Here is a 10,151-nt window from a genome sequence, read left to right on the forward strand (position 1 = left end):
AGGCTATAAATCAGTGTTCCCATCACCCACATTGTAGGTTGAATTCATTTACTAGAAAGGCTCAGGGAAACATTTACATTTGCTGGTTTATTATAAGGGATATTACCTAGGATACGGATGAACAGCCATATAGGACAAGGTACAGGAGAAAAGGGACACAGAGCTTCTATGCCCTACTTGGGTGCACCACCCTCCAGGCACGTGTTCAGCTATCTTGAAACTCTGCAAACCTGTTCATTTGGAGTTTTATGGAGGCTTCATTATGTAAGCATGATTGAACACATCATTGGCTACTGGTGATCAATTTAACCTTCAGCCTCTCTCTGTCTCCAGAGTTTGAGAAGTGGGCTGAAATTCTTCTGGTGACCAGCCCCAATCCTGAAGCTATCGAAGGACCACTAGTCATCTAATTAGCATATCAAAGACATTCTTATTCTGGAGATTCCAAGGATTTTTAGGAGTTGTGGTGCCAGGAACCAGAGGCAGAAGCCTATCATATTACATCATATTACACCAGGTGTCCATTGGGAGGTCTCCTGACTTCTGTCTTTTAGGGCCATGCTGAGAGAGGCTGTAGTGCATCCACAGTCCACTTTGGTCCTGCAGCTACCACCAAGCTGACTTATGCATGAACCGAGATTTAACTTTTTCCTCCTCTGTTAGCTGATCATAGAAAGAACCCTCCCTCCTGTCCAAGACCATGGGTGTGAGCTGAGGAAGATGCACTGAACAATCGTGGTTAAGGCATATGAATGCCAGGACCATCTATGTGTGTAGCTTACTTGCCCCCTACCCAAACCTGCATAGACCCAGTCTCCAGTGTACCACTTTCATTTATGATAGATTTCTGCTGCCCAGCCCATTTTCCTCCCTCCTGCCACCTTGGGACTTGGTAGCTTTAACAATAGCCAGCTCATGGCCTCATGACTACTTGACTTCTCATGGTCAGAGACTCAATTTCTACAAAGGCCCAGTAACATGTCAGGAGCTGTTCTTGAACTGATGATGTATAATTCTCTGTTGCAAATGCCTTGACTTTCTTCTAGAACTCTAAGTGTTGTGCTGCCACTTTCTCATGGGAGTTTGCTGGAAGCTCCAGATGGCATCTTCCCCTCTTTCTCTGCCACAGATATGCTTGATATCGTGCAATCTTCTAGGTTATATGAGCCAAGCAGTTTTGCTGTAGTCTGAACCTGCTATAGGGCCTGTTCTCACTCTGGACCCCACTCAAAGCTAGTGGCCTCCGTATCAACTGATAAATGGGTCACACCAGTATTTCTAAGTATGGAATATGCAGCTTCCAAAACCCCAAGATATCTATTAAGTACTATTTTATCTTTCTCAGCAGTAGGAGTTTTAAGGTACAATAGGTTGTCTTTTACTTTGGAGGGAATATCCTGACCGTGTTCCAGACCACTAGACCCTTAAAAACTTTATCAACATAGCAGGTCCTTGAATCTTTCATGACCTTTCGCCTATACTCCAGAACACATGTCTTTTACCATGGCATCCAGAGTATTTGCTGTTTTTTTTTTTTGCACTTCAGGTGAAATTACCATGATTTCACATTAAGCATAATTTCACCAATTTATCCTGGGAGCTAAAATGCAGCTTGTGCCCCATGGGATGTTAATAGACGTTTCACATATGAAAAAATTCCTCAAAGCTATATTAGCTATATTTTTGCTCTAAAAAGTAAGAAAAATACTTGTCATTTATATAGGTGCCATTGATATTATTATGTGATAATACACTTTTCAATCAATGAGTGGATAAAGAAACTGTGGTATATACCATGAAATACTAGTCATCCATGAACGGAATGAAATAATGCCATTCGCAGCAACCTGGATGGAACTAGAGACCATTATTCCAAGTGAAGTAACTCAGGAATGGAAAACCAAATATCATATGTTCTCACTCATAAGTGGGATCTAAGCTATGAGGATGCAAAGGCATAAGAATAATACGGTGGGCCAGGTGTGATGGCTCACACCTGTAATCCCAGCACTTTGGGAGGCCGAGGTTGGCGGTTCACCTGAGGTTAGGAGTTCAAGACCAGCCTGGCCAACATGGTGAAACCCCATCTCTATTACAAATACAAAAAAAATTAGCCAGGTGTGGTGGTGGGTGCCTGTAATCCCAGCTACTTGGGAGGCTGAGGCAGGAGAATCACTTGAACCCAGGTGGTGAAGGTTGCAGTGAGCTGAGATCATGCCATTGCACTCCACCCTGGGCAACAAGAAAAAAATTTCATCTCAAAAAATACACACACACACACACACACACACACACACACACACACATATATATATATATATATATATAAAATGGACTTTGGGGCCTCAGGGAAAAGGATGGGAAGGGGTTAAAGACTACACGTTCAGTACAGTATACACTGCTCAGATTATGGGTGCACCAAAATCTCAGAAATCACTACCAAAGAACTTATTCATGTAACCAAACACCACCTGTTCCCCTATTGAAACAAAAAAAATAGTGTGCCTTACTGAAGAATGCCAGGCAGCAGTAACTGATCATAAACATGTGGCATCCAATGCAGCTCTATCTATTATGTGGGGCATATAATAATTAATCCTGGTGCTGTGTGATTCTTCAACAATTATTATCAGCCTATGCTGCATGTTCAGACTCATACGATTCAAATACATCTGTGGTGCCATTAAGTATTTCTTGTATCCTAAACATTTCTACTATCTCGTAATTTTCATGGCTTTAGAAGAAGAATTTTATTTTATTTTTTAATTGACACATAACAATTGTATATATTTATGAGATACAATGTGATGTTTCAATATAGCTCCCTGTATTAGTCTGTTTTCACACTGCTGATAAAGACAAGCCTGAGACCAGACAATTTACAAAATAAATGTTTAATTGGACTTACAGTTCCACGTGGCTAAGGAAGCCTCACAATCATGATAGAAGGCAAGGAGAAGCAAGTCACGTCTTACATGGATGGCAGCAGGCAAAGAGAGAGCTTGTGCAGGCAAACTCCCATTTTTTAAAACCATCAGATCTTGTGAGACTCATTCACTAACATGAGAACAGTGCAGTGCAGAAAAGAGCTGCCCCCATAATTCAATCACCTCCCACTGGGTTCCTCCCACAACAGTGGGAATTGTGGAAGTTACAATTCAAGATGGGTTTCAGGTGGGAGCACAGAGCAAATATGAGTGAGAACATGTGATATTTGTTTTTCTGTGCCTGGCTTATTTCACTTAACAAACAAAAATTTCTCTAAGTTTATCCATGTGTTTCCAATGACAGAATTTCCATCTTGTTTAAGGCTGACTAGTATTCCATTGTGTATATATACCACATTTTCTTTACCCATTTATTTGTTGATGGACACTTAGTTTGATTCTATAACTTCACCAGTATGAATAGTGTGGCAATGAACATGGGCATATAGACATCTATCTGCAGCAAACTGATTTTCGTTCCTGTGGATATATACCCCGAAGTGGAATTGCTGGGTCATATGGTAATTCCATAGGAGGTTTTTATGTAAAAATCATGTGCTTCCAAACTGGTTCTGACAGACAATCACAAAGTCAGGCAGCCTCCAAATGAAGAGAGACCCTTCAGTTTCTAAAAAGCTCGGAAGAGAGTTGTCCAAAATGAAATAACTAATTGCTAAAAATAATAATAAAGCACTGTACAAATATTGCAAAACACGCAGTTGATCTTTTCTTCTTTGCTACATTGTGCTGGTGAGAAAAATAAAGTATGCTCCTCCCAAGCCTAAACCAGGAAGAAGTTGAAACCCTGAATAGACCAATAACAAGGTCTGAAGTGGAGACAGCAATTAAGAGCCTAACACCCAAAAAAAGCCCAGATCTAGATGGGTTCACAGCCGAAATCTACCAGACATACAAAGAGGAGCTGGTACCATTCCTTCTGAAACTATTCCAAACAATCCAAAAAGAGGGAATCCTTCCCAAATCATTTTATAAGACCAGAATCATCCTGATACCAAAACCCAACAGAGACTCAACAAGAAAAGAAAACTTCAGGCCAATATCCATGATGAACATAGACGCAAAAATCTTCAATAAAATACTGGCAAGCCGATTGCAACAGCACATCGAAAAGCTTATCCACCATGATCAAGTAGAATTCATCCCGGGGATGCAAGGCTGGTTCAACATACGCAAGTCTGTAAACATAATTCACCACATAAACAGAACCAAAAACAAAAACCACATGGTTATCTCAATTGATGCAGAGAAGGGCTTTGACAAAATTCAACAGCCTTTTATGCTAAAAACCCTCAATAAACTAGGTATCGACAGAACGTATCTCAAAATAATAAAAGCTACTTATGACAAACCAACAGCCAATATCATACTGAATGGGCAAAAACTGGAAGCATTCCCTTTGAATTCTGGCACTAGACAAGGGTGCCCTCTCTCACCACTCCTATTCAATATAGTACTAGAAGTTCTAGCCAGAGAAATCAGGCAAGAAAAAGAAATAAAGGGCATTCAAATAGGAAAGGAGGAAGTCAAATTGTCTCTATTTGCAGACGACATGATTGTATATCTAGAAGACCTCATCATCTCAGCCCAAAATCTCCTGAAACTGATAAGCAACTTCAGCAAAGTCTCAGGATACAAAATCAATGTGCAAAAATCACAAGCATTCCTATACACCAATAACAGACTTAAAGAGAGCCAAATCAAGAACGAACTGCCATTCACAATTGCTACAAAGAGAATAAAATACCTAGGAATACAACTAACAAGGAATGTAAAGGACCTCTTCAAGGAGAACTACAAACCACTGCTCAACGAAATAAGAGAGGACACAAACATATGGAGAAACATTCCATGTTCATGGTTAGGAAGAATCAATATCGTGAAAATGGCCATACTGCCCAAAGTAATTTACAGATCGAATGCTATCCCCATCAAGCTACCAATGACCTTCTTCACAGAACTGGAAAAAACCACCTTGAACTTCATATGGAACCAAAAGAGAGCCCGCATAGCCAAGTCAATTCTAAGCAAAAAGAACACAGCGGGGTGCATCACACTACCAGATTTTAAACTATACTACAAGGCTACAGTAATCAAAACAGCATGGTACTGGTACCAAAACAGAGATATAGACCAATGGAACAGAACAGAGGCATCGGAGGCAACACAACATATCTACAGCCATCCAATCTTTGACAAACCTGACAAAAACAAACAATGGAGAAAGGATTCCCTGTTTAATAAATGGTGTTGGGAAAACTGACTAGCCATGTGCAGAAAGCAGAAACTGGGCCCCTTCCTGACACCTGACACTAAAATTAACTCCAGATGGATTAAACACTTAAACATAAGACCTAACACCATAAAAACTCTAGAAGAAAACCTAGGCAAAACCATTCAGGACATAGGAGTAGGCAAGGACTTCATCACCAAAACACCAAAAGCATTGGCAACAAAAGGCAAAATAGACAAATGGGACCTAATCAAACTCCACAGCTTCTGCATGGCAAAAGAAACAGTCACTAGAGTGAATCAGCAACCAACAGAATGGGAAAAAATTTTTGCAGTTTACCCATCTGACAAAGGGCTGATGTCCAGAATTCACAAAGAACTAAAACAGATTTACAAGAAAAAAACAAATAAACCCATTCAAAAGTGGATGAAGGATATGAACAGACACTTTACAAAAGAAGACATACATGAGGCCAACAAACATGAAAAAATGCTCATCATCAGTGGTCATTAGAGAGATGCAAATCAAAACTACTTTGAGATACCATCTCACGCCAGTTAGAATGGCGATCACTAAAAAATCTGGAGACAGCAGATGCTGGAGAGGATGTGGAGAAATAGGAACACTTTTACACTGCTGGTGGGAGTGTAAACTAGTTCAACCATTGTGGAAGACAGTATGGTGATTCCTCAAGGACCTAGAAATAGAAATTCCATTTGATCCAGCAATCCCATTACTGGATATATATCCAAAGGACTATAAATTGTTCTACTATAAGGACACATGCACATGAATGTTCATTGCAGCACAGTTTACAATAGCAAAGACCTGGAACCAACCCAAATGCCCATCGATGATAGATTGGACAGGGAAAATGTGGCACATATACACCATGGAATATTATGCAGCCATCAAAAACGATGAGTTTGTGTCCTTTGTAGGGACAGGGATGAACCTGGAAACCATCATTCTCAGCAAACTGACACAAGAACAGAAAATCAAACACCGTATGTTCTCACTCACAGGCAGGTGATGGGCCATGAGAACACATGGACACAGGGAGGGGAGCACTGCACACTGGGGTCTGTTGGGGGGAAATAGGGGAGGGAGAGCGGGGAGTGAGGAGTTGGGGAGAGAGAGCACGGGGAGAAATGCCAGATATAGGTGAAGGGGAGGAAGGCAGCAAATCACACTGCCACGTGTGTACCTATGCAACTATCTTGCACGTTCTTCACATGTACCCCAAAAGCTAAAATGCGATAAAAAAGAAGAAAAAGAAAAATAAAGTATGAAAATAGACTTGATATTGACCCTTATAACAAAGATCCAAAGCAGCCACCTTTCTCCTTATATTAAATGGAAAGATGGTTTTTAAATAATGCAAAGATAAATACTTGAATTTAGAATATTTGTAGGAATCATACTTTATACAAAAGATATTCCTATATTTTTAAAATCTTGATCTATTTAGTTAACAAAATAAAAAGTTTAATTTCTGTAATTTCACAATTCTATTCTAAAGTAAAAATATAAGCCTCCCTTTGATAACTTCTTGCTGCAAAGAATCTGTGAGACCATGTTCTGCTCTCTAGTGTGATCCAATAGCATTATTACATTTTAATCGTCTTCATGTCCCCCGGTATACTGTACTTGTAAAAAGTATTTCACAATGACATAAGTCCTCTGTCTCTCTCTACCACCCCACCCACCCCACCTTTCTTTCTTTCCTGGAGTTTAGCTCTGTTGCCAAGGCTTGGGTGCAATGGTGCCTTCACAGCTCACTGCAGCCTCAAACTCCTGGGCTCAAGGGATCCTCCTGCCTCAGTCTTCCAAAGCATTGGGATCACAGGCAGGAGCCAAAAATACCCAACCCTTTATGCCATTTCTTAACTGAGTCCTGGCACAAGCTCCTCAACCTACATCTCCATTTTCTGGCTTCAGAACCCCAATTTCTTGGGGGTGGAGATGGCCATGCTAAAATATTGGTAACCATTAATATCTGTCAGGCATCTGTAGTGTCTGTGTGAGCTATTCCACCCACGAGGGCTTAGAGAGCAGCTGTGGGGCCAGAAGCTTCAGCTTCCTCAGGAAAGTCTCACTGTGTTTACCACCTTCATGTCTCCTAAAAGTGCCTGTCCTGTTCCCTCAAACTACCAGATTGACACGTGGCTTTGGGAGGCTGCAGTAAAGCCCATCTACTTCCTGCAGGCGCCTTTTGTCTTCATAGAGGGATCTGAAACAGCCCAGCGACTGCACAATGTCTCCAGGAGCCTTTGGTGCCTGTGCCCTTGTGAGCGCCAGTTTTTCTCTCTCTCTCCTCTCTCTCTCTCTCTCTCTCTCTCTCTCTCTCTCTCTCTCTCTCTCTCTCTCTCTCTCTCTCTCCCCCTTTCCTCTCTCTTCTCTGTCTCTTCTTTCTCCCTTCTCCCTTTTCTCCCTCTCTTGTCTCCCTGCCCCCCTTAAAAAGGGGTAAAATGGACCAGGGGCGGTGCACCTCCTCTCCCCACCCCCACCCCGCTCTCTCACATACACACGCACCCGTCCTTGGGGATGAGGGGCACATCACCAGCTCTTGGGAGTTCTTTGTGGACAGCCAGCACTCTGGTCCCTACATGGAAATGGCCTCCTGAAGGAATGTCACCTGACCCAAGATTCTCCTTCCTGGGCTTCCTGCCAGCAGCGATGGGCTGACCCAGGGGATGGACACCACCCACTCCTGCTCTTTTCCTTCCCTTCCCTGTGGGAGGCCACCCGGGATTCCCTTTCTCTGTTGCCCGCTGGCCCCACCCCCAGGGACTGCCCTGCTCCAAACCCCTTCCACAAGGCATCTCCTCTGGGAAGTTTCTTGGGCCAAAACCTCCATTTCCCACTTTAATCTGTGAAAGTTCATGTTTTGTTTTTGTTTAATTTTCCCTTGGGGAAGGAAAGAGAGGAAGAGACTCTCAGGAGAGAAGAGGGAAAGGAAAAGTCGAGTAATACAGCTATGATTTTGTGAAGCTCAGTCCAGCTGGCAATGGGATTTTATCCACGTTATCTTAGGAAAGAGGAAAAGGACTCCTCCTTCCAGGCAGCGGAACTACAGGTGATCTTCGTTTTCTTTCTTTTGCTTTTTGCTTTTTTATATTTTCAGATTTCTTTTCTTCAATGAGCAAATAACAGAAGAAAAAAACAATAAAGCTATTTTGAAGGAGAAGAAGGAAGTGAGGCCACAGGGCTGGAGGGCTGGACTCTGTCCCTCTTCCTGAGGGACCTCCTCCCCGCCCCCGCGCAGCAGCTCCATTGAGGGTGGCTTGGGCAGAGGAAGTGCGGCTGCGAAGCTCAGAGGCGGCTCAAAGCTGGGATTTCTGGCCGAGCAGATCCCCCCATTCTTTGCTTCCAGCCTAAAATCCCACGCTTACTCACTTCACAGCACCTACTTTTAACCTGCCAAATGCCACTAAATCTGCAAATTAAACCTCTGATTACAGAATTCCTTTTGATGTAAAAAAAAAAAAAAAAGTGGGGATTTTTAAAATGTAATTATTCATACACTAAGATTTTAATTGTGCTGCTTTTCTCCCTCTCTCGCCTTTTTTTTTTTTTTTTTTTTTTTTCCAAGGCAAGGTGATTCCCCCATGCTGGGCCTGCCCAGGCAGCGCCAGTGGGCCGGGTGCAGGAAAGAGCCTGCAGGAGTTTTCTGATGCGGAGGATCAGGAGATCAGGATGCTCCATTCCAGGAGGTGGGAAAGGGTCTGGGCAGCAGCTGGTGGTCCCAGGACTCCGCCCCGCAGCCTCCTGGTTTTAGCCACAGATGACAACTAGATGCAAGGCTGCAGTGTCATTTCAAATGTGGGGAGCTTTAAGCCGAGCCCCCCAAGTCCTGGCCTCTGCTGCAGGTTCAACACCCAGAGTGCTGGGACCTCGACACGATCTCTGGATGGACGACAGACTGGAGCCAGCCGGATAATGCAAGGAGCACTGGGGATGCAGCCTGGGCTGACCACTTTTCTCTAGCTTGCATCTCCCTCTCGTCTGCAAGGTGCAACCAAACGGAGCTTTTTGCTTTTTTAAATTACGGTAAAATACACATAACACAAAATTTACCATTTTAAGCCCCCCCTTTTTTTTGAGATAGAGTCTTGCTGTGTCACCCAGGCTGGAGTGCAATGGTGCACTCTCAGCTCACTGCAACCTCCACCTCCCAGGTTCAAGCGATTTTCCTGCTTCAGCCTCCCGAGTAGCTGGGACCACAGGTGCTCACCACCACACCTGGCTAATTTTTGTATTTTTAGTAGAGATGGGGTTTCACCATATTGGCTGGGCTAGGTGAAATCCTGACCTGGTGATCGGCCCGCCTTGGCCTCCCAAAGTGCTAGGATTAAAGGCATGAGCCACCTCACCTGGTCCATTTTAACCCTGTTTAAAGTGTACGGTTCTGTGATATTACGTACATCTACACTGTCATAAAACCATCACCACCATCCGTCTCCAAAACGTTTTCATCATCCCAAACTGAAATTCCATACCCATGAAAGTTCCCATTCTCCCCTCCCCCTTGCCCCTTCTAACCACCTAGTCTCCTTTCTGCCTCTATGAATTTGACTACTCTAGGACCCTCATAAAAGTAGAATCAATCATACAATATTCGTCCTTTCAACAAATGAAAAGGATGGATGAATTTGTGGCACAGATGCATCCATATGCCACAGTGTCATTCCTTTTTAAGGCTGAATAATATCCCGCCATGTGTATATACTGCATTTGGTTTGTCCATTCATCTGTTGAAGGACATTTGGGTTGCTTCTTTCTTTTGGCAATCGTAGGCAATATTGCTGTGGAAATGTCTGTTTGAGTCCCTGCTTTCAATTCTTTGGGTATATACCCAGAAGGAAATTACTGGCTCATATAGTACAGACTCATTTTTTAAACATGCAGAT

Source organism: Callithrix jacchus, chromosome 14 (assembly GCF_049354715.1).
Source record: "Callithrix jacchus isolate 240 chromosome 14, calJac240_pri, whole genome shotgun sequence".
In the NCBI taxonomy this organism is placed as follows: Eukaryota; Metazoa; Chordata; class Mammalia; order Primates; family Cebidae; genus Callithrix; species Callithrix jacchus.